The sequence below is a fragment of the Engystomops pustulosus genome, chromosome 6 (assembly GCF_040894005.1).
Source record: "Engystomops pustulosus chromosome 6, aEngPut4.maternal, whole genome shotgun sequence".
NCBI classification, from domain to species: Eukaryota; Metazoa; Chordata; class Amphibia; order Anura; family Leptodactylidae; genus Engystomops; species Engystomops pustulosus.
In genome coordinates this window covers 32,062,322-32,088,499 of record NC_092416.1, presented here as the reverse complement: position 1 = coordinate 32,088,499, position 26,178 = coordinate 32,062,322, and the positions used below count along the sequence as shown (strand labels likewise).

Below are 26,178 nucleotides of genomic sequence, written 5' to 3'. Positions count from 1 at the left end.
AATACACACAGTGATGTCATAGTACAGGGATAATACACACAGTGATGTCACAGTACAGGATAATACACACAGTGATGTCACAGTACAGGGATAATACACACAGTGATGTCACAGTACAGGGATAATACACACAGTGATGTCACAGTGCAGGATAATACACACAGTGATGTAACAGCACAGGGATAATATACACAGTGATGTCGCAGTACAGGGATAATACACACAGTGATGTCACAGTACAGGGATAATACACACAGTGATGTCACAGTACAGGGATAATACACAGTGATGTCACAGTACAGGGATAATAGGGATAACAGGGATAACAGTGATGTCACAGTACAGGGATAATACACACAGTGATGTCACAGTACAGTACACACAGTGATGTCACAGTACAGGGATAATACACACAGTGATGTCACAGTACAGGGATAATACACACAGTGATGTCACAGTACAGGGATAATACACACAGTGATGTCACAGTACAGGGATAATACACACAGTGATGTCACAGTACAGGATAATACACACAGTGATGTCACAGTACAGGGATAATACACAGTGATATCACAGTACAGGGATAATACACAGTGATGTCACAGTACAGGGATAATACACACAGTGATGTCACAGTACAGAGAAGTGGAGCATCTATAACTCTGCATTACAGAATTGCATAAAAAGTTCTTCTTCCTTTTCCATCTAATAACCCAGTAAAGCTCCTGACCCCCCAGTCATGTCCTTTTTCCTATAGAGACCATTGTAATAGCCGTGAGATGTAACATTTCAGCTATGGGCCTGTATTTTCCATCTTCCAGGCAGGAAGGACAGTGAATATTTCAGTTCTGACTCCAGAATAAGCTGTTCCTTGTTCTTGGCCGGTGGAGGGATGAGGGCGGCCTCACGGCCCGGCTCCAGGCTTGTTATTGGTAAAGTGAGTGCAGCCAGCTGTAGGAGGGACAAGCCCCTCATCCCAGATGGGACAGTGAGTCTTCTGTCTGCTCACAGCTGCCTGCATCCCACACTGCATTCTCTGTAGACGTGGTACAGGGAGGGGGAGAGCACAGGAAAACCCTGCTGGGCTGCCCGGCTCAAGGTAACGGGGTACACATCATATTTGGGGTGCGCTGTCATCAGGGGCATCATACCAAGACCATAGGATAGATAGGAATGATGAGACTGACTATTTCTAGGATACGTCCTCACGACTAACTATAGAACTTTCCAACCTACAAAAATTATGCATGTTATACGTATAAGCTACTATTGCGCTGTATATGTCGGATGCGTCCCTTACATTGTAGGGTGCGGTACTGTGCCCTTAATAGTTATAGATCCTACTCGAGGTACCTGCCCCACTTATTGGGGGGTGTGTATATGAGTATATGGTGGTGCTCAGCAGCTCCGCTCCATGTGACTGATGATATCCGCGCCTTCCATTGCCTTCTTTGTCGTGTTTTACGCTATAACTTTGCATTCCTTTGTACTTTGTGCCACGTTTGCTTCCCCCACCCAAATTCCTGCTAAACTTTTCCTCCTGCAAAGTGTCTGTCATTAATCGAGCAGGTTGGTTAATATTTAGATGGACCAGATACAACCGCAGTAGAACGAAGGGCCGACTAAGCGAAAATTCCTCCACGGAAAACATGAAGCAGTCTGATAATTTTACAGTCAGTCCCCAAACTTATCCAGAAATCATCAGATTTGTTGTTAGGTATGAAAATGTCTGTAACTTTATGGGTGCATTTTCACGTTGTCCCAAAAGTCGATAAAACTCGTCCGACATGGAAATTGTGGCGGTTATTATTATTATTGGAAATTTAATTCAGATTTGAAATTTAAATTACATTTTTGAATTATATAGGTTTTACCAACTGTCATGTGGAACGGTCATTTAAATAACACAGCGATTCCCAAGTCAATACGGTTTTTAGCTACATCACAGGCGCACCACAGTCACAGTGTGAATGCAATATCTATGCAAATTATCTGTGTGACAACAAAATTCTAATAATGACAAGAGATGTCATAGGAGACCTGAAAAAGCTTGTGTCCTATCTGCAGGCAGCATGTTATAGAGCAGGAGGAGCTGAGCAGATTGTACATAGCTTCCTATCTGCAGGCAGCATGTTATAGAGCAGGAGGACGTGAAAAGATCATACATAGGGGCACATTTACTTACCTGGTCTGCGGAGTTCACTGAAAGTGCATTGCATGACGATCATGCACTGCGCCGCGATTCACTACCATCGTGCGCCCGATATCCTGCATGAGTCGCTTCCCCGCTCAGGTCCGACGGAGTTCACCTACTTTTTCCCGGAGCATTTAAGTGCATTGGATTGCGACACATTTTTGAAAGCTACATCCCGCGCTCAGTCCGAATCAGTTGGATCGTCCGATGGCACGAAGCCGCGACACAATCTGATCGCATGCGACACAGTCACAGCGCAGACACCTGTTAAATAACTGTCAAAGCCGTACAAACCCCAAAAGCGGTGCAAAGTCCAACTAAAGTGCGATCCACGACTGTTAGTAAATAAGCCCCATAATGTCTTATCTGCAGGGAGCATGTTATAGAGCAGGAGGAGCTGAGCAGGCTGTACATAGTGTCCTATCTACATGAAGCATGTTATAAAGCAGGAGGAGCTGAGCAGATTGTATATAGTGTCCTATCTGCAGGCAGCATGTTATAGTGCATGAGGAGCTGAGCAGATTGTACACAGTGTCCTATCTGCAGGCAGTATGTTATAGAGCAGGAGGAGCTGAGCAGATTGTACATAGTGTCCTATCTGCAGGCAGCATTTTATAGAGCAAGAGTAGCTGAGCAGATTGTACATAGTGTCCTATCTGCAGGCAGTATGTTATAGAGCAGGAGGAGCTGAGCAGATTGTACATAGTGTCCTATCTGCAGGCAGCATTTTATAGAGCAAGAGTAGCTGAGCAGATTGTATATAGTGTCCTATCTGCATGAAGCATGTTATAGAGCAGGGGGAGCTAAACAGATTGTGTCGTCTTCCTCTTCTGATTATAGTCTTCTTACTCTTCTGATCTGAGGCTAAAACAATCTGTTATACCCTTGTGACCTTACACATTAGATCAATGTCTCCCACACACTGAGCCGAATGACTGTGGAAGTTTGTTTAGACAACTATCTAATATGTATGGGGGTAGAAAAAATTCAGCATGTTGTTTTTAAGATGTCCAATCCTATTGTCTATAGAAAAGAGTAGCTTTCTCCTCCCTATTCTGAACACATGCACACTTGATGGAACTGAGTATGCATGTGTATAGTGAGGTGGAAGGAATTGCTGTAGACATAATATGATAGAAGGTGTTTATGTAGTTGACTATTGCATAAAGCCCATATATGCCAATAAAGTCTTTATGTGTCTTAGCATGTAAAATCAGAGATGTTCCTATGTGGCCTTCACTGCAGCATCTATTACTGTCCAGGGGAGAAGTAATTGTAGCCTAGTAGAAGGGTGGAGCTGTATACTTGGCTTTCTCGTAGCTTTTTTCCATATGAGTTATTCCTTCTTGCTGTTTCTCCTATTTCATTATCCTCCTACACATGAGGGTTTTTTTGTAAAACAGAAGACATACCTACCAGCAGAAAACAGACATACCAGGGATTTAGCAGATCTAAGGTGGAAGATTTGGTACATTAAATCTTTTACGTATATATTTTAATACTTTTCTAAGATTTCTGTACAGACTGTGTATAGTGTCCTATCTGCAGGCAGCATATTATAGAGCAGGAGGAGCTGAGCAGATTGCATTTAGCGTCCTATCTGCAGGCAGCATGTTATAGAGTAGGAGGGGCTGAGCACATTGTACATAGCGTCCTATCTGCAGGCAGCATGTTATAGAGTAGGAGGGGCTGAGCAGATTGTACATAGTATCCTATCTACAGGCAGCATGTTATAGAGCAGGAGGGGCTGAGCAGGTTGTACATAGTGTCCTATCAGCAGGCAGCATGTTATAGAGCAGGAGGAGATGAGCAGATTGTATATAGTGTCCTATCTGCAGGCAGCATGTTATAGAGTAGGAGAAGCTGAGCAGATTGTACATAGTGTCCTATCTGCAGGCAGCATGTTATAGAGCAGGAAGAGCTGAGCAGATTGTACATAGTGTCCTATCTGCAGGCAATGGGGCACATGTACTTACCCGGTCCTGTCGCGATACCCAATCCGCACTGTCCGACGAGGATGAAGTCCGGCGCGATTCACCAAGATCGTGCGCCCGAGATCCTGCATGTGTCGCTTCCCCGCTGATGTCCACAGGAGTTCACCTTCTTCTTCCCGGTGTATGTAAGTGCATTGTCTTGCGACACAATTTACAATGTTAAATCCAGCGCGTTGTCCGACGGGCCGCCCCCTGTGTCGTGTGAAAGCCGGCGCCAAAATCTGATCGCGTGCGACAAAAAACTCTTCTAAATCCAGCGCACATCGGAAATTGTCATATATTCCGATGATAGCATGGACCGCGGACCCTTAGTAAATAAGCCCCAGTATGTTATATAGCAGGAGATGCTGAGAATTCTGTACAAAGTTTCCGATCTGCAGGCAGCATGTTAGGGAGATGCAGAATATAAATCGGCCTACATTTATCAAAAAATAGTGCAAACTGCACTAGGTGTGCAGAGGGCGCCAGATTCATGAATTTTGACGCACATTCTTTATTAATCTGGCTCGCCCCGCACTGCTCCGACAGAGTGCACCAACCTTTTTTGGTGAACCTTTAACATAGAGTTTGCAACACAATACTGTCGGACTCTGCATGATAAATATGCTGCACGGTCCAATTCAGCACCAGATGCCCCTTTATCTGCAGAAATTTGTATCGCGGACACTTCTTAAATATATGGGCAAGCAGTTTGCACTGAAAGGAATGTGCAAAGTCAGACAAAAAATGTTGCAGGGGCTTTAATAAATGTGGTCCATAGTGCCATAATTTGCAGTAAATGTGTTATAGAGCAGGAGGAGCTGAGAAGATTTTGCATTATCTGCAGGAAGCGTGTAACATACTGCTCAGCTCCCCCTGCTCTATAACATACTACCAGTAAATTAGACTGCATAATCAGTGTGTCAGGTTCTCTGTAATCATTAGCACCATTTAGCGCTTAATTATATCAAGTTTCTTTGATCACATTTCAGTATCAACACCCCATGGCCGTCCTTCATACATTACAAGATAATCCATTATACCAGCTCGATGTGTTTGAGCACGAATCTTTATACTGATATGACATAGATTCAAATAGTGGAGCGTATAGCTGCCAGCAGATGTGCGACCAGTGGCCAGCCTGCAAGTCAGGACCACTATGTTATGCCCTACCCACATGGAAACCACATTCCTCCAGATCAGATCTTATTGAGGTGTTTGTCTACAATTGAAACTCTAGAATCCCAAAAGCATCCTATTAAACGTACCAAATCTAGTTACTTTGTATGTGGAGCCACATCCATCAATACACATTCAATTTTAAGCCATATTTTAGATAGCTGTTCCTCCTGTTCACCCATTTTGCCCAAAATTTTGGTGCAAGTGATGCTCACATTTTAAGCCACACCCCTTTGTCCAGCTAGTGAGAATGCAATACATCAAAGAGAGAATCCTTGTGTCAAGCACCATCCCTTTAGACCGTGTATTTCGCATTAAATGGTGTATTCACTGTGCCTGGAGTGTTCCTTTAAGTAATCAGATCCCAGAAAGCAACACATGGAGCAACACTTTCCATATTCTGTTTATACAAGTGTTATGGCTATGAGGTGTCAGGAAGTCCTGGTGCACCCATCAACCTGGGACCCTACGGCACAACACACCTGGAACAGGGTTACCAATGACCCCAGCGATATAGTATTTACACAAAGTCATATAGGAAAGGGAGGGACGAGGGTGAAGTCCCCTTCACTTTGATACTTAAATAAAGAGGTGGCGTACATCTTCCTAGCAGATTTTTCTCATTAACATTCAATCCCACTGAAAAAGTCTTTCCGCACACACCCTGGACATAATGGTAGCTCAGATCTTCTCTAGTGAAAGACTGGACTTCAAATGTGATCCTTCTGATTGTCAATTCCGGTCTTCCACCGTAGCCTGAAAAGAATAAGAATCCAATGACCCCATAGAGCGTTGGGGGGCTCAGAACTTGTGGTCTCTAGAGAGCAGTTATATATCTATAGCCCAGATGATAATATTTTTATGGCTATATAGACAGTTGTTGACCATTGTAGGTCACTTTTAACGTCAGTGATTGGCTAAAGTGATGGCGGGCTTCTGTGTGGGCCGTCGCTGCTGAACCAGGAAGTGTAGAGAGGTAGGTAGTCAGGGTGGAAGGGGAATAGAGCAGTAGGGATCCCTAAAGTGATGTCTAACTTATTTCCCATTAAACATTAAAAAACATCTGAGTCACCTCTCAGTCAGCTTATTAGCCAGCTATAAAACTATCCTTGGGGCTGGACATCTCTGCCAGTGATTTGGTTTACCTATCTGTGTGTTATTTATGCCTAATCTGCATTCTAGTTGCCTAATTTCTGCTTTGTTATATGATTATCACTTGCCTTGTGCTCTAGACTGCCATCTAGTTGTGACTTACTATGTACTGTTACTAGTATGTGAATTACAATGTTGTCTCTTACATATTCTCTCAGTTTTGTGTGGTTTGGGGAATTTGGGAATGGTTTGGGGAATTTGACGTTGGCTTTTACTTCTTCATATGCTTCACATTATATAGTGTAGAGAATGTCGCCCAGTTGTGGATCTTCATCTAGGGTGCTTGTCAAGTTGGCAGGAACAGTGAGGACTTCCTCTCCTGACTTGACAAAAAGGATGGGGAAGCTGAATTCCAACTCCCTGATCCTTGTCTTCCATGACATCTGGGAGGCAACATATACATTGGTCATTGTATGGAGATTCAAGACCATACTCTTTACATCAGTATAGGTCTCTTTAGCCATCAGCTGTTCCTCCCATACACATGGATGATCCGTTTGGCGAAGCCTGTGCGTGTACTCAATTGGGGAACTGATAAGCCACTTCCAGACTTTTCTACCTCATTGAGAACTCTATGTCTGATCCTAATCTTCCCCCTCCATTGGTGCAGATAATCAGGGCATAACCCACACAAATTAGACCAGTAAACCAGTTACAATGAAATTCTAAAGTTTGGTCAACATTTATCTAAAGTATATGGCTACTTTAAGACTTTTATCCTTTGTTTGGGTACACACACCTGAAGGTATCTAACCTCATGACCTGCAAATCCTCTCTGGAATTAAGTGAGTACCCTAAAAAATAGAAGTTAGTGGAGGCATGCACCACCACTGTACAGATTCTCTGATGGGGGAGCACAAGTTTGGAGGACAGAATCGAGTCCAAATGGCCTTCTTTTTGTACATTTCACAAATTCAATTATTTTTAACAAAAAAACTCTTACAGATTCCCTCAAAAAGGGAACGTCTGATGGTCCCAGAAAAAGACTCATGGCTCGCACACTTACAAATCAGGCACAAATGGAGAACTAAAAACCCCTCAAGCACAAGAACAATATGGCGCTTTATAATGTTGGGAGGAACGCAATTTACTGGGCAGCCCGAGATTGAAGTCTATTGCGTACATAATCTGTAGAAAAAAAATTATAAAACTTCTGCATTCCATAAATTCCATTTTTCACATGCTTTCAGAATCAGGCTCTACTATTTGGTTCTTCTTGATAAACAGGAAATGAACCGTCAGCCAATCACCAACTACAGCACTGACCTGCTTTTTTTTTTTTTTTTTTACACCTTTCTAAAGGAATATAGTGTTCATAGCAAATGTGTCCCCTGCCAATCAGTGCACATTCCTGCTGACAAAATGTACCCTCCCCGATGGGAGGTGCCTAAGCATTAAGATTCCTCACACTGCTGTGCTCTTAGCTCTCTGCATTTAAAAAATCCACAGCTCCTTTGGTGTGCTCTGAATAAAAGCTTTGGTAGGATTCTAGTTGTATATTGCAACAGTTTCTCAATGCGGAGGGGTTGGGGCTGTGGGGAAGCTTAATTCAGAAAACTGAGAACACAGCAGTGTGAGGAAACACTCCTGGAATCCTGTGGTTATTAACAAGATACACAAAGGTATGACTAAACATGTCTACATGACCTGTATTTCTCCACTGTCAGATAATAGATTTTAATCTCTAGATCCCAGATGAACCCACATGGCTTTGTATTTTTAATATATACAGTCGGTCCCCGACTTAAGAACACCCAACTTACAGACAAACCCTAGTTACAAACGGACCTCTGGATGTTGGTAATTTACTGTACTTTAGACTTAGGCTACAATTATCAGCTGTAACAGTTATCAAATGTGTCTGCAATAAATATTTATTGTTAATCCTGTTTCTTATGACAATCCAAAAGTTTTTATATCCAATTGCATTAGAGACCAAAAAAATATTTGCCTGGGGTTACCATTATAAAATATACAGTTCTGACTTACATACAAATTCAACTTAAGAACAAACCTACCGAACCGATCTTGTACGTAACCCGGGGACTGCCTGTACAAGAAGACGTAGACATGTCATTCTCGTACAAGGTCTGGAGGGGGCCGTCAGATGAGGGGGAATCTGTTCCTCCTCAGGATGTGCCTGTTTATTCCTCCCGGCTATGACATGTATATATATTTTTACCAGGCCACTGGGCATAAATAAAGAATGGAACGTATCAATCTGACAATCGCCGCTTTGTTGCACAGTTGAACCCCTGCCATCTGTCATCCTGGTTTCCTGAAGAAGAGGCAGAAGGACACATTGAGGACAAAGACTTAAAATTAGTTTATTAAGTTATGCGAAATAACTAAACTTCAAGAAACTTGAAAAAGTTCTTTTACATGTTAGGGAAACGCTTCAAGACTCAAAGTGGTAGAAATGGGAGATGTAAGGACGCTGATGGTGATTATACTGTATCCACAGAATAGAGGGGGACCCCTAGTGATCACAAGAACGGTAGAATGGATAGAGTACTGGGTGCAAACTAGCAGCTCCATTCACTTCTATGGGACCAGGGGCAGGTTTATCCAATCAATTGCTTGGGTCCCCAGTACAGGCGGTCCCCTACTTAAAGGGAACCTACCACCACAAATCTATCTATAAAGGTATATTGGGTGGTAGGTGGATCAATGGGACGTGAGGATAGCCCTTTTAAGGGCTAATCCTCATGTCCCCACACTTTTTTGTTAACTTTTATTAGACTTTTATGCAAATTTACTTATGCGGCTACTGGGGCGTGGAGTAGCCGCATCTGAGGTTACACGAGGCGGCTACTCCACGCCCCGGTAGCCTCTTTTCCCCTCCTATTCACCATCTTCCTCGTCCGGCGATCCTGCCGTCTCCGCATGCGCAGAAGAGCAGGCCCGTGCCTGCGCTGTTGCTGCTTACCTTCTTCAGCGCGCAGCTCCGCGTAGCTGCGCGCCCTCGTCCGGCGATCCTGCCGTCTGCGCATGCGCAGAAGAGCAGGCCCGCGCCTGTTTCGGAGCAGTAACAGCGCAGGCGCGGGCCTGCTCTTCTGCGCATGCGCAGACGGCAGGATCGCCGGACGAGGAAGATGGTGAGTAGGAGGGGAAAAGAGGCTACCGGGGCGTGGAGTAGCCGCCTCGTGTAACCTCAGATGCGGCTACTCCACGCCCCAGTAGCCGCATAACTAAATTTGCATAAAAGTCTAATAAAAGTTAACAAAAAAGTGTGGGGACGTGAGGATTAGCCCTTAAAAGGGCTCTCCTCACGTCCCATTGATCCACCTACCACCCGATCTACCTTTATAGGTAGATTTGTGGTGGTAGGTTCCCTTTAAGAACACCCGACTTACAGATGACCCCTAGTTACAAACGGACCCCTGGATGTTGGTAATTACTGTACTCTAGGCTACAATGATCAGCTATAACAGTTATCACTGGTGTTTGTAATTAAGATTTATTGTTAATCCTGGCTTTTATGACAATCTAACAATTTTAAAATCCTATTGACACAGAGACCAAACATTTTTTTTACTGGGGTTACAATAATAAGTATACGATTCTGACTTACATACAAATTCAACTTAAGAACAAACCTACAGAACCTATCCTGGACGTAACCTGGGGACTGCCTGTATTGGTGTAATGGGTCCCATATTAAACTGTACAGAGCAAAAATGGTTCTAGTTGCTCAAGGCAACCAATCAGAGCTCAGCTTTCATTTAAAAAACAGCTGTGGGAAAGTGGAAGCTGAGCTCTGATTGGTTGCCATGAGCAACTAGAACAGTTTTGCTCTCAGACAGCTATGATCAATCCCTCCCAATGAATTGTGTTGTATATTGTGGTGTGATTGTTGAGTTCAATTCTATGTAATATATATATAAAATGTAATATGATGTATTATAACATAATTAAAGGGGTTGCCCACTAAGAAATATTTTCGTTTAGACCAAGGCAACACACAGCGAACGCACCACAGAATAAAAAATGTCAAACACATATCTGCTCCTGTGTTGCCCAGCTGGTTAGATGCCAGTGATTTCACAATGCTTAAAGCCTGTGAATATTTCCCATGTGGCCTTGGTCTTACAGTACGTCTACCAGGATGAAGGACTGTATGCAAATGAGCCTGAGGGGCTCCAGACTCCATAGGTGTTAATGGAGCCTGGAGCCCCTCAGGCTCATTTGCATACAGTCTTTCATCCTAGTGTTGATGTCCTTTAAAGTTGTTTCCCTAGTGTCACCTGATCAAAGGCAGCCAAGTCAATGATCGGCCCCTTTAAACAGGCCTCTGGGGGCAGCTAGGATAGAAGTCAAACCAGTCTAATCTTGGCATGTGATATTTTTTTGTACACATAAGATAGGATCGAGATTCTCATAGACTAATTCTGTCAATATTTCACCCGACAATAACCCCACAGAGTGAAATCCAGCCTTGAAACCAGAGGATACAATAAGAAAATAAAGAGAAAACAATAACAATGTCTATGTATTGTCATCATGTATCGTCCTGCATCATCAGGTCTATGAGTTGGCTGGAGCCACACATTTATGATATCTACTGGCTTCAGCGATTACTTGTCCTGTAATACTTGTACTGCTGAGCTCAGTTTCTCCGAATACACAAATAAGGCAACAAATGCATTTTTAACTGTTAGATCAGAATTTAGACTTTGTTCTTTAAAGGGGTTTTCCCATTTCAGCAAATTAATGTTAATGCTTTTACCATAAAAAGTGATACAACTGTACCATATACTTACTCTATCAATTCCTCAGGGTTTTCTAGATCTCTGCTTGCTGTCATTCTATAGGAAGCTTCTATGTTTACTTTCAGTGGAAAGAAATCTGACCATGGTCACACAGGTGCACGGTTCGTTATATCAGAGTAATCAGTTATCAGTTATATCAAAGTACCGCTAAGCGTCCGTCATAACGCGACGCTAGCGCACTGGGGGAGGTCCTCGGCCCGAACGCACATGCGTTTCCAGAGAAACGCATGCGATTGGCTTAACAATCGCATGCATTTCCCTGGAAACGCATGTGCGTTTGGGCCGAGGACCTCCCCCTGTGCGCTAGCGTCGCGTTATGACGGACGCTTAGCGGTACGTGTGACCGCGGCCTGAATGTTATAGAGCCGGAGGAGATGAACAGATTGTATATAGTGTCCTGTCTGCAGGCAGCATGTTATGGAGCAGGAGGAGCTGAGCAGATTGTACATAATGTCATATCTGCAGACAGCATGTTATAGAGCAGGAGGAGCTGAGCAGATTGTACATAGTGTCCTATCCGCAGGCAGCATGTTATAGAGCAGGAGGAGCTGAGCAGATTGTACATAGTGTCCTATCTGCAGGCAGCATGTTATTGAGCAGGAGTAGCTGAGCAGATTGTACATAGTGTCCTATATGCAGGCAGCATGTTATAGAGCAGGAGGAGCTGAGCTGATTGTACATAGTGTCCTATCTGCAGGCAGCTGGTTATAGAGCAGGAGGAGATGAGCAGATTGTACATAGTGTCCTATCTGCAGGCAGCATGTTATAGAGCAGGAGGAGATGAGCAGATTGTACATAGTGTCCTATCTGCAGGCAGCATGTTACAGAGCAGGAGGAGCTGAGTATATTGTGCATCGTGTCCTATCTGCAGGCAGTCTGTTATAGAGCAGGAGGAGCTGAGCAGATTGTACATAGTGTCCTATCTGCAGGCAGTCTGTTATAGAGCAGGAGGAGCTGAGCAGATTGTATGTAGTATCCTATGTACCAATAGTATGCCAAGTTTTCTAGAAAAAGAGCCAAATATGCAAGTAAGGAAATGTCACAACTAAGTGTGACCTTGTGAAGAGTCTGAGCAGGGACCATACACAATATAGTAAGTAACGCACACAAGCTGTATTGCATGGTTTGAAGTTGAGGTCCTACAACCCCTTCCATAGTCTGCTCAGTATATGGCATTAACATTAATGACAAATACTGCCAAGTCATGAATAGACTCTCTGTCCCGTGGGCTCTGGGACTTAGTGGTATTTAAAGGGCCCATAAATCCTCACCCGTCCTCCTCTGAGCTTTTTGTCTCACTACAAGTGGGGTCCCTGTAGAGCTAAAGCACCAGGACATTTTTATGGTTACCATAAATTTCCTGGTATCCCGGGGTACAGTATAACAGAAGGTAGTGAGGGTTAGTTCTAGAGGGTTTTAGAGTTATCCTGGTAATGTTTTGAAAAGTGGACAACCCCTTTAATTTCTGCCCAATGCCCTGATTCTCTGTTCCATCTTGTGGGCTTCCACCTCAAATTATGGATTTCAATGGGATGAGTCAGTACAAACTAGTGCTTCTTCTCTAGTGACCTGCTAGTCAGTAGGAAGTAGTGCTTCTTCTCTAGTAATCTGGTAGTCAGTAGGAAGTAGTGTTTCTTCTGTGGTGACCTGCTAGTCAGTAGGAAGTAGTGCTTCTTCTCTAGTAACCTGCAAGGAAGTAGGAAGTAGTGCTTCTTCTCTAGTGACCTGCTAGTCAGTAGGAAGTAGTGCTTCTTCTCTAGTGACCTGCTAGTCAGTAGGAAGTAGTGCTTCTTCTCTAGTAATCTGCTAGTCAGTAGGAAGTAGTGCTTCTTCTCTAGTAACCTGCTAGTCAGTAGTAGGTAGTGCTTCTTCTCTAGTCACCTGCTAGTCAGTAGTAAGTAGTGCTTCTTCTCTAGTGACCTGCTAGTCAGTAGGAAGTAGTGCTTCTTCTCTAGTAATCTGCTAGTCAGTAGGAAGTAGTGCTTCTTCCCTGGTGACCTGCTAGTCAGTAGGAAGTAGTGCTTCTTCTCTAGTAACCTGCAAGGAAGTAGGAAGTAGTGCTTCTTCTCTAGTAACCTGCTAGTCAGTAGTAAGTAGTGCTTCTTCTCTAGTCACCTGCTAGTAAGTAGGAAGTAGTGCTTCTTCTCTAGTAACCTGCTAGTCAGTAGGAAGTAGTGCTTCTTCTCTAGTAACCTACTGGTCAGTAGTAAGTAGTGCTTCTTCTCTAGTCACCTGCTAGTAAGTAGGAAGTAGATCTTCTTCTCTAGTAACCTGCTAGTCAGTAGGAAGTAGTGCTTCTTCTCTAGTAATCTGCTAGTCAGTAGTAGGTAGTGCTTCTTCTCTGGTGACCTGCTAGTCAGTAGGAAGTAGTGCTTCTTCTCTAGTATTCTGCTAGTCAGTAGGAAGTAGTGTTTCTTCTGTGGTGACCTGCTAGTCAGTAGTAAGTAGTGCTTCTTCTCTAGTCACCTGCTAGTAAGTAGGAAGTAGTGCTTCTTCTCTAGTAACCTGCTAGTCAGTAGTAGGTAGTGCTTCTTCTCTGGTGACCTGCTAGTCAGTAGGAAGTAGTGATTCTTCTCTACTAATCTGCTAGTCAGTAGGAAGTAGTGTTTCTTCTCTAGTCACCTGCTAGTAAGTAGGAAGTAGTGCTTCTTCTCTGGTGACCTGCTAGTCAGTAGGAAGTAGTGCTTCTTCTCCAGTAATCTGCTAGTCAGTAGGAAGTAGTTTTTCTTCTCTAGTAACCTGCTAGTCAGTAGGAAGTAGTGTTTCTTCTTCTCTGGTAACCTGCTAGTCAGTAGTAGGTAGTGCTTCTTCTCTGGTGACCTGCTAGTCAGTAGGAAGTAGTTCTTCTTCTCTAGTAACCTGCTAGTCAGTAGGAAGTAGTGCTTCTTCTCTGGTGACCTGCTAGTCAGTAGGAAGTAGTGATTCTTCTCTACTAATCTGCTAGTCAGTAGGAAGTAGTGTTTCTTCTCTAGTCACCTGCTAGTAAGTAGGAAGTAGTGCTTCTTCTCTGGTGACCTGCTAGTCAGTAGGAAGTAGTGCTTCTTCTCTAGTAATCTGCTAGTCAGTAGGAAGTAGTTTTTCTTCTCTAGTAACCTGCTAGTCAGTAGGAAGTAGTGTTTCTTCTTCTCTGGTAACCTGCTAGTCAGTAGTAGGTAGTGCTTCTTCTCTGGTGACCTGCTAGTCAGTAGGAAGTAGTTCTTCTTCTCTAGTAACCTGCTAGTCAGTAGGAAGTAGTGATTATTCTCTGGTGACCTGCTAGTCAGTAGGAAGTAGTTCTTCTTCTCTAGTAATCTGCTAGGCAGTAGGAAGTAGTTCTTCTTCTCTAGTAACCTGCTAGTCAGTAGGAAGTAGTGATTATTCTCTGGTGACCTGCTAGTCAGTAGGAAGCAGTGCTTCTTCTCTAGTAACCTGCTAGTCAGTAGGAAGTAGTGATTCTTCTCTACTAATCTGCTAGTCAGTAGGAAGTAGTGTTTCTTCTCTGGTGACCTGCTAGTCAGTAGGAAGTAGTGCTTCTTCTCTAGTCACCTGCTAGTAAGTAGGAAGTAGTGCTTCTTCTCTGGTGACCTGCTAGTCAGTAGGAAGTAGTTCTTCTTCTCTAGTAACCTGCTAGTCAGTAGGAAGTAGTGTTTCTTCTCTGGTGAACTGCTAGTCAGTAGGAAGTAGTGATTATTCTCTGGTGACCTGCTAGTCAGTAGGAAGTAGTTCTTCTTCTCTAGTAACCTGCTAGTCAGTAGGAAGTAGTGCTTCTTCTCTGGTGACCTGCTAGTCAGTAGGAAGTAGTGATTCTTCTCTACTAATCTGCTAGTCAGTAGGAAGTAGTGTTTCTTCTCTAGTCACCTGCTAGTAAGTAGGAAGTAGTGCTTCTTCTCTGGTGACCTGCTAGTCAGTAGGAAGTAGTGCTTCTTCTCTAGTAATCTGCTAGTCAGTAGGAAGTAGTTTTTCTTCTCTAGTAACCTGCTAGTCAGTAGGAAGTAGTGTTTCTTCTTCTCTGGTAACCTGCTAGTCAGTAGTAGGTAGTGCTTCTTCTCTGGTGACCTGCTAGTCAGTAGGAAGTAGTTCTTCTTCTCTAGTAACCTGCTAGTCAGTAGGAAGTAGTGATTATTCTCTGGTGACCTGCTAGTCAGTAGGAAGTAGTTCTTCTTCTCTAGTAATCTGCTAGGCAGTAGGAAGTAGTTCTTCTTCTCTAGTAACCTGCTAGTCAGTAGGAAGTAGTGATTATTCTCTGGTGACCTGCTAGTCAGTAGGAAGCAGTGCTTCTTCTCTAGTAACCTGCTAGTCAGTAGGAAGTAGTGATTCTTCTCTACTAATCTGCTAGTCAGTAGGAAGTAGTGTTTCTTCTCTGGTGACCTGCTAGTCAGTAGGAAGTAGTGCTTCTTCTCTAGTCACCTGCTAGTAAGTAGGAAGTAGTGCTTCTTCTCTGGTGACCTGCTAGTCAGTAGGAAGTAGTTCTTCTTCTCTAGTAACCTGCTAGTCAGTAGGAAGTAGTGTTTCTTCTCTGGTGAACTGCTAGTCAGTAGGAAGTAGTGATTATTCTCTGGTGACCTGCTAGTCAGTAGGAAGTAGTTCTTCTTCTCTAGTAACCTGCTAGTCAGTAGGAAGTAGTGTTTCTTCTCTGGTGAACTGCTAGTCAGTAGGAAGTAGTGATTATTCTCTGGTGACCTGCTAGTCAGTAGGAAGTAGTTCTTCTTCTCTAGTAACCTGCTAGTCAGTAGGAAGTAGTGTTTCTTCTCTGGTGACCTGCTAGTCAGTAGGAAGTAGTTCTTCTTCTCTAGTCACCTGCTAGTAAGTAGGAAGTAGTGCTTCTTCTCTGGTGACCTGCTAGTCAGTAGGAAGTAGTTCTTCTTCTCTAGTAACCTGCTAGTCAGTAGGAAGTAGTGTTTCTTCTCTGGTGAACTGCTAGTCAGTAGGAAGTAGTGATTATTCTCTAGTCACCTGCTAGTAAGTAGGAAGTAGTGATTATTCTCTGGTGACCTGCTAGTCAGTAGTAAGTAGTGCTTCTTCTCTAGTCACCTGCTAGTCAGTAGGAAGCAGTGCTTCTTCTCTAGTAACCTGCTAGTCAGTAGGAAGTAGTGATTATTCTCTGGTGACCTGCTAGTCAGTAAGAAGTAGTGATTATTCTCTGGTGACCTGCTAGTCAGTAAGAAGTAGTGATTATTCTCTGGTGACCTGCTAGTCAACACATACAGACAATATTGCAAGACAGTGAACATTTTTAAATTGTCGGGAAAGCTGTCAATTTCTCTTGATCTTGAGGACATGTCTTCTAGTTAAACACTAATCTCTGAAAAATTTTCTCCATAATTTTTCAATCTACTACCAGGTAATGAATGTCTTTCTCCTCCGTGCATCGTCTTTCATCTCTTCCCTTAGGATGGTTATTTTCTGAGCCGCATTCTTGTCTATTTCCCCATGCAGTTAGTCCCACACTGTCTCTGCTTTGTTATCTTCTGTCTGTAAAATTCCAGACATTTTTTTAAGATTTTGTGATTTACTGAGCAAGAATCAAAGCATAGATGGGGAGGGAGCAGGCAGACAAGACATTTCAGGTATTAGTGTAGAAGAAAAAGTTCTAAAAAGGTAACAACCAAAGAACAATTCCAATAAAGGAGTGAAAAGAAGTAAAGAAGCAGTAACTTTAATATTTCTATAGCACCATCATATTCCACAGTGTTGTACAGATCATGGGGTACATATACAGACAGTATAATATATTACAGAGCAATAATATGGTCAGATGGAGCCATAAAAGTGATTTATGTTGTAGGCTGTCAGTATAATAGATCGGCGCTACTGTAATATAGAAGAAAAATCATTCTCTACATAGGATGACAATGCCTCTTGTAGACTTCTCAGAAACAGGGAATGCTGGGAGAGTGTAGCTCTGAAGCCAACACAATTGCAAATTCAGTTGTAGACTGTAATACAGCTTATAGCTAAACATTAAAAATAGTATTATATATAATAATAATAACAATAGAGGATCATATTCACTGAACTATAAGTGATTGTCATCACTTTCCATAATAATTAAAAAGAATCTGTAACCAGGTTTAACACCACTAAACTACGAGCCTCCATAGGTAGGGGATGATATGTTCTTTCTAAAATTTCTTCTTTTATGTGAAATCTCATCCGTTTCCCTTTAAAAAAAAATCTTCCCCAAAGTCAGGCAAATATGACTCATCTCACCTTATTTTCACAAGATGAGTCAAGTTTAGTGGTTGCAGGGGGAGGGGCATTTCAGATGCCCCGATCTCCTGTTCTGTAGTAGCTAGAAAAATGCTTTTTATATCATATTAAAGATATGAATGACACAAAAAACATGTTTCTAAGTATGATAGAACCAAACTTCTAAATTGACATTCCCCCTGTAACCATTAACTTGACTCATCTCATGTGAAAATGAGGTGAAAAGAGTCATATTTGCCTGAATTTGGTGGAGATATCTTATTGTTAAACGGATGAGATTTCATATACCTGACTTGGGTTGACTAGCAGCTATGTGGGGTAAAACCTGGTGACAAGTTTCCGTTAATCATCTTTGGCCATTTTTTCATAAACAGAGGATGTTACACAGCGCCATTCTATGTGCAGTGGCTGAACTTAGTCCCTGCAGCTTCCATTCAAAGCTGCAGTAACCTGTTCTGACCACTACCAGGAGAACGGTGCTCTCTACTCCTTGTTCCATTCTCTGTTTAGCAGCTGATCTGTGCAGGTGCTGGGTGTCGGACCCTTACCAATGTGGAAAACCCCTTTAAGATAAGTCATTATATCCCCACAGGGATGTAGTAAACCTTTACTGGTTGAGCTAGATAAAAACTTCACGCCCGTCAGTAAATTTATGATCCTAGCGCCAGCAAAATACTTCCAATTACAATTCAGCCTTTCAAGTAAAGAGATGAAAGAGAGCAATCTGCGGCTGGTTATGTAGTGGCGTGCACGCTCATCCGCCACATCTGCTGCCGCTCACAAGTAGGGATTGTACAGTATGTTAATGGGACACTATTACTTTTACATATGGGAATAATTCCGTTTATTTTTGTTGTCAGCAAACATTTTTGTTGTTGTTTTTATTGTAAAATATGGAGATAGAGGCCTGGATGGGATAACACCGGATGGTGGAGATATAGAATGTTTAGATTGTATACAAATATGACAGATGGAAACCATCTTGTAGTGAGTAAATAAGAAGGGTCACAAGATGAAGAGATGACGCTGCCTTGTTGGATGCAAGTTAAGAGGATGTGTCTTTGGTTTTCCAACTGTGTAAAGGGATGGTATATGAGAAGGTTATACTAGATGGGGCAGCATAGTGGCTGAGTGGTTAGCACTGCAGCCTTGCAGCACTAGGGACCTGGGTTCAAGTCCCAGAGTCAACATCTGCTAACAGTTTGTATGATCTCTCTGTATTTGCATGGGTTTCCTCTGGGTCCTCCAGTTTTCTCCCACACTCCAAAAACATAATGGTAGGTTGATTAGATTGTGAGCCCCATTGGGGACCGGGGATGATTTGGCAAGTTCTGTGCAGCGCTGCATAATCTGTGTGCACTATATAAATAAAGGAATTATTATTAGATGGTTGTGACTGGTGGAAGACTGATGTTGGGACCTGCTGAACTGTGAGCCCCTTCCTCACAGACCTGACTGCAGCAGGTGAGGCGCAGCTTCAGCAGCTCCATCTGGTCGGCGCCCCTGGTGGTAGAAACCGCCATGACTATGCTGCTCTGGACTTTCCTTAGATAACTATACATTAGATAGCTATGTGATACAGTATAAGACAAATTGATTCAGGGAAAGAGCAGCGCTTCAGTAGAATGGTCCCCAATGTGGCTCACAATCTCATCACCTACTAGTATGTTTTGGAGTGTGGGAGGAAACCAGAGGACCCAGAGGAAACCCATGTAAACACAGAGAGAACATACAAACTCTTTGCAGGTGTTAACCCTGGGACTTGAACCCAGGTCCCCAGCGCTGCAAGGCTGTAATGCTAACCACTAAGCCACCGTGCTGCCCAATGGTTTCACCCAAAAAAAGTGAACATGGTATAAAGTTCACCCTTTTTCACCGTACCAGTGGGTGCTGTTCTTTCTGAGGATCAATCTATTTTATACTGTATCACATAGCTATTTCATATCTAGCGGACTATTGAAGTGCAGCTTTTTCCATGTATCTATCTGGACTTTCCTTATATTTTTAAAAAGCTTGATAGATAAATAGGATAGAGAGATAGATGAAACAGTATTAACTAGATATGCTGTGAATAAATTCAAGGACATAACACTTTTATATGTCACTTTTTTAGGATGTAGTTGCTCTTCTCTACCCATAGAGGGCAAGCTTGACAAGTGTAAATAGTCCCCTACACCAGAGTCTAAGAACTGTACATTCCAGACAAGAATAATAACATATTTATTTGGGCAAAGTAATTTTTTTAGGGATATTAAAATGCCAAAGAATAAAACATTAATAACTACAAAGCCTGTAATAATTTAGCCACAATTTTACTATTTCTGCAGGTAAAAGGTCGAGCCATGAAGACTGAAGTGACACCATGTTCTCCAAGGTACACATAAGAAACCTTGCCTCTACACTTCTGGCAAAATATAGACGCCACCATCCTGCAGGAAACGCTACAATATAAAACTGGATTTTTCTATCTGGTAATAAACTCCGCTGCCACAGCAGCATCTCTAATGTAAGTGTAACCCACCTATTATTACTGCCTATGGTATTTTCTCCAGTTCTGCAGCCTTCTATTGAAAGATACATAGTCCTGTCGCTGTAAGCTAAAACTAGTCACCACCTTAAAATTGTATTACCTTATATTTCGGCAAAACTTTGTTCTTTTTTTGGTTTCAGAATAAATTGACAAATAGGTGTCACCACTCTCTTAGTCAGATGGGTGTGTCCTAGTCACTGTCCAACTGGACCACAAAAGCATCAAAGGATCCTTCGTTGGGCCCAGGCTGTAACCCAATACTATACCCTATAGATTAAGCATCACTGAGAATTGATGGACGGTGGTCTCCCACAGGGCCGGCGCCAGTACTAGGCATACCCAGGCAATTGCCGGGGCCCAGGGCAGCTGGGGGGGCCTATACATCTGAATCTGTTATATATAATATAACCCCTCATATATAATTATACTATGAGGGTGCTGTATATAAAATTACCATGAGGGTCTGTTGCCCGAGGGGTCGACTAAAACCCAGGGCTGGTCCTGGTCTCCCCGAATAATCTTATCTGGTGGCCCAAGGAACCCCAGTGCTTTTAGCATTGATTGGACAGTCTAACGCCTAATGGTAACACTCAGTTTTTCATACATTTCCAAGAGGAATAACAGATGAACAGTACAATATAGAGTTTTATGCAGCTTGTCACATTCACTTTTATGGGATTGAAGGGGATGTCTGTATAAGGAATGAAGGACATATGGGGCCGAAGCACATCAACGCTCATCATGGTAAAGCAATGAATCTTTAGTGGGTCAAAGAAAGGAAGACTCCTCTGCAGAACATCAGGTTTTCCAAATCTGAATACCCAGCCCATTAGGTCCTCATACACATCAGATAGTGGGGACTTCTTAGCCATAAGACACACAGCGATCATATAAGTGATGAAGAATTTGGGCCAATCCCTTTAAGTAGCCCTAAGAGTGCGTTCCTCATCTATAATAACTAGTTGCTGTATCTTAGCTCCTACTAGAATTATTTTGTAAATCCATTGTCTTACACACCAACGCAATCCTCGTCTCAGCGTCTGTATAATCTGCCTTGTTAGTTGTCTTGCTTTTTCGTTTCCCCCTCCCTCATATTGTTTTAATTTGGGAACGTTCTATTATTTCCAGAACAATAGTGCTTGTGCCCCCTTAGTGCTCCCCTGGGTTATAAGTATAACCTTCCTTCTACAGAAGCGGGGTTAACACTTTCACTGCCATCGAATCAGACATCTCCAGGTCCAAAGACACATTAATAATAATAATTCATTTATTTATATAGCACCAACAGATTCCGCAGCGCTGCACAGAACTTTCCAAATCAGTTAGATACGTGGCGGTCTTTCCCCCCATATAATGAGTGATTTGGTGACCAAGAGGTTACACATAATTTAAGTTCCTATACAAGCAGGAAGTTTTGCATACAAACACGACTTCCCATTGTGCAATGTCTGGGGCATGGGGGGATTGGGATGTAGTTTTGGTCAGGGGTATATTTGTGACCCATATTGACCTTTGACTCTCAAGCTGTGATCTCGGGAGCAGAACATGCGGTGTAGTAAAAAATTGCCACTAGAAACTTTGATACTTTGATGTAACTCACATATTGCAGTCTGGAAAAGCAATGTAGTTTTCCTTCCTGGGGGAGGGGAGCCACATTGAAGCAATTGTGAAGGTTCCAGGGGTTAAAGGGTCATTCCCAAAAAGCTGGGATGGAAATAGCCTTGCCTCTCAGGAGTTGTGAAAACAACCTAACACGGGTGCTCTACAATGTTTCCAAATCTCCTTCTCCTCGATACAAATAAACAGAATATAAAGAAATAAACAGAATGTCAAGAAATGACACAACAAACTTGGTATAAGTAAATATAAGAAATTTTGATATATTTTTGGGAAAAAAAAGTCTCCTCTCAGCTTACCGGGATTTGTTTCCCTCCCCTCTCATAAACTAATATTCACTTGCAATTTTCTTCGGAAAACATCAATATAAAGCAGAACAGACTGTGTACAGATTACATAGACAGTTCATGGAAAATGGAGGGTGAAGGAGTGAGCTGGAGCTTGGTGGAAAAAGGCACATACAGATGCTGCTAGAGTAAGTAGTAAGTTTCTATCTCACCCCAAGTGCTTTATTTCCATCAGTGTAGCTCAGAGCCTCTCTATAATGTCCTACATGATGCTGTTGATGTTTCTGTTCGAGAAAAAAGTTATGAAGCACATTTTCCTCTAATCTTTGTGTGCAGTATATGGGAGACATCATAGGTGCTAGTCTCCACCCACCAGCACTTAGAGAAGTGAGAAGAAGAGATATAGGGGGAGATTTATCAGAACTTCTATGCCAGAAAACTGGTGTAGAGTTGAGGAAAAAGCAGCAGCACTCCACTATAATCCACTGGATCAGGTGTTCTCTTTATTCATCAAACATACATGTATTTCTGATTAATAAAGACTATAAGTTCTTGTGTCAACCCCTCACCCTCATAGACTGTAAGCTCTTGTGTCACCCAAGCTCTTGTGTCACCTCTCATCCTCATACACTGTAAGCTCTTGTGTCACCCCCTCATCCTCATAGACTGTAAGCTCTTGTGTCACCCTCTCATCCTCATAGACTGTAGGCTCTTGTGTCATCCCCTCATCCTCATAGATTGTAATTTCTTGTGTCACCCCCTCATCCTCATAGACTGTAAGCTCTTGTGTCACCCCTCATCCTCATAGACTGTAAGCTCTTGTGTCACCCCCTCCTCCTCATAGACTGTAAGCTCTTGTGTCACCCCTCATCCTCATAGACTGTAAGCTCTTGTGTCACCCCCTCCTCCTCATAGACTGTAAGCTCTTGTGTCACCCTCTCATCCTCATAGACTGTAAGCTCTTGTGTCACCCCCTCATCCTCATAGACTGTAAGCTCTTGTGTCACCCTCTCATCCTCATAGACTGTAGGCTCTTGTGTCACCCCCTCATCCTCATAGACTGTAATATCTTGTGTCACCCCCTCATCCTCATAGACTGTAAGCTCTTGTGTCACCCCCTCATCCTCATAGACTGTAAGCCCTTGTGTCACCTCTCATCCTCATAGACTGTAATATCTTGTGTCACCCCCTCATCCTCATAGACTGTAAGCTCTTGTGTCACCCCCTCATCCTCATAGACTGTAAGCTCTTGTGTCACCTCTCATCCTCATAGACTGTAAGCTCTTGTGTCACCCCCTCATCCTCATAGACTGTAAGCTCTTGTGTCACCCTCTCATCCTCATAGATTGTAAGCTCTTGTATCACCCCTTCATCCTCATAGACTGTAAGCTCTTGTGTCACCCTCTCATCCTCATAGACTGTAAGCTCTTGTGCCCCCCCCCTCATCCTCATAGATTGTAAGCTCTTGTGTCACCCCCTCCTCCTCATAGACTGTAATCTCTTGTGTCACCCCCTCATCCTCATAGACTGTAAGCTCTTGAACCCCCTCCCCACCTCATAGACTGTAAGCTCTTGTGTCACCTCCTCATCCTCATAGACTGTAAGCTCTTGTGTCACCCCCTTCATCCTCATAGACTGTAAGCTCTTGTGTCACCCCTTCATCCTCATAGACTGTAAGCTCTTGTGTCACTCCCTCATCCTCATAGACTGTAAGCTCTTGTGTCACCCCCTCATCCTCATAGACTGTAAGCTCTTGTGTCACCCCCTCATTCTCATAGACTGTAAGCTCTTGTGTTACCCACTCATCCTCATAGACTGTAAGCTCTTGTGTCACCCCCTCATCCTCATAGACTGTAAGCTCTTGTGTCACCCCCTCATCCTCATAGACTGTAAGCTCATGTGTCACCCCCTCATCCTCATAGACTGTAAGCTCTTGTGTCAGCCCCTCATCCCCCTGATCTTTGGAGTAGGGCCATCACTCCTATTGTTCCATATGACTGTGTGTACTCAGTAATGTAGTATTTTATTTTTATATGCCCCCTATGATTTGTAAAGTGCTGCGGAATATGATGTTGCCATAAATAATAAATAAAGATTATTATAATTAATAAAGAGAATACCTGATTCCCTGGATCACAAAGGAGTGTTGCTGTTTTTTCCCTTAAATGTATGTTCCTATACCCATGCAACTGGGACCTTTCTGCTGTGGGCGCCCACCATAATGTAAGCAGGCCCAGATTGGGCAAATTTGGATGCTGTCTCAAACCATGTTTTTCCAGAAAAGTTGCGTAGAATCCCTAAAATAATCACAATTGTTAGTGAACTGCCAGCGATTGCAATTATCTTTCCCTTTTACGCCATCTCCACACCAAGGGAGCGTGGCCAACGGTGGAGTAGGACCTCAAGAAGCGATCCTGTCCCACGCCTGCGCACTACTGGGAGCAGGCAAACTTTAACAAGACAAACTTTGTCACTTTTTATCGAATTTTTTCTATTTTTCAAAATGGCTAAAAAATGCAATTTGCGACTCCGGGCGCTATTTTCCGCTACGGGGTAAAACGCAGTGAAAAACTGTTATTATATTTTGATAGATCGGGCATTTTCGGACGCGGCGATACCTAATGTGTTTAGGATTTTTACTGTTTATTTATATTTATATCAGTTCTAGGGAAATGGGGGTGATTTGCATTTTTTTTTTTAATATAATTTTTTTTTTTTACTTTATTTATTTATTTATTTTTTTTACTATTTTTCAGACTCCCTAGGGTACTTTAACCCTAGGTTGTCTGATTGATCCTACCATACACTGCCATACTACAGTATGGCAGTATATGGGGATTTTGCACACCATCTATTGCAATGTGCAGATCTTTGTGTGATCCGAGGCTGTCATGTCAATGGATCGCCGCTCCCCGGTGACGATCGGAGCCAAGATGGCGGTGCCCCCCCGCCGCCGGCTCTTTAATGCAAGCACCGATCGCGGGTGTTAGCGACGGGCGTTAGCTTCATTATGAAGCAAATGCCCAGTGAGTATGAAGAGGGCTCATTGGGTACGTCTTATTGTGCTATGGGGTTAAGTAGGGGACCGTCTGCAGTGTAGAAATGCTGCACAGCCCAGCCTGCAGATACATCAAGAGGCAGGAGCAGGTGTATGATAAATCTCCCCCATAGACTATAGAGAATACACTACATCGATTGCTTATTTTTTAGTCTAAGGCTACATTCACACGAACGTATGGGGGACGTATATACGGCCGACGTATATACGGCCGATATACGTCCCCCATACACTCCTATGGGCGCACGGCACCCTACGGGAGCGGTACGGTGCCGCACACGTGCGGCACCGTACCGTTCCGTACCCGGGAGAAAGATAGGACCTGTCCTATCTTTCCCCGTAATACGGCGCCGTGCGCCATAGGTTGCTATGGAGAGGGGCGGGGGTGAGCTGCGCTCACCTCCTCCTCCTCTCCCCGTACACTGCCGTTGCCCGCTACGGTACGGTACGGGCGGGCAACGGCAGTGTGAATATAGCCTAAAACATTTTGTACTCATCCGTATTCAGAAACATATTAATTTGTATTGTTCTAGGCATCTTAATGATGAACGGCAGTCCCAAAAAAACACAGTCATAAAATGACTTATTGCCTAATATGGGAGTATGGCCTGTGCAAGGAGGTGAGGAGGGAGGTGGAGCTGCAAAATCCAGTAATGATGATGCCAAACAGTGATCTCTAGAGAACAGGAAGCGAATTTATAGATCATATTATATTAACATTTTTTGATATGTTCACTTTAAATACAAGAACCAAATGAAAAATCCAAAGAAAGAGGGAGCATGTGAAAGATTCCATCTTAAAATGTTTTTTAATTTCTATAATAATAAATTAAATACATTTAACTAAAAATTACAACCCGGACTGAAAGGGCAAAAAGAGGGAAATCAATGATTGTTAAAGAAAATCTACCATCAGAATCAAAAATGATACACCAAGGACACTTACACATAGATCCAGGCCCTGTGACTTCTTAAATGTGTTATCCATGGCCTCTTTCTTTCTAAAATCAACTTTTATAATTATGCTAATGAGTCATAAGAGTTCTGTGGGTGTTTCAAGAGCCCCTCAGTGCTGTAGCTTCACTGGCTGTTATAATGAGAATAGCAGGTCTACAGTTCCTGCTGCTGCTAGATTACACAGACAGAGACAGATGGGAGAGCGGAGGCGGAGACATGTTTTACTCATTGTAACAGCCTGTGAATCTGCAGCACTGATGGGCTCTG

At 43.0% G+C, this 26,178-nt stretch overlaps 1 protein-coding gene across 1 annotated transcript in view; it reads left to right on the top strand.

The window, feature by feature from the left end:
* The first annotated feature begins 984 nt into the window (after positions 1-984).
* The window catches only part of PHLDB1 (pleckstrin homology like domain family B member 1), a 92,869-nt gene continuing 67,675 nt past the window's right edge, over positions 985-26,178 (top strand). The window contains exons 1-2 of the mRNA XM_072155554.1: positions 985-1,102; positions 19,790-19,968. The gene's annotated coding sequence lies outside the window, so the exon portion shown is untranslated. The remainder of the gene's footprint in view (positions 1,103-19,789; positions 19,969-26,178) is intronic.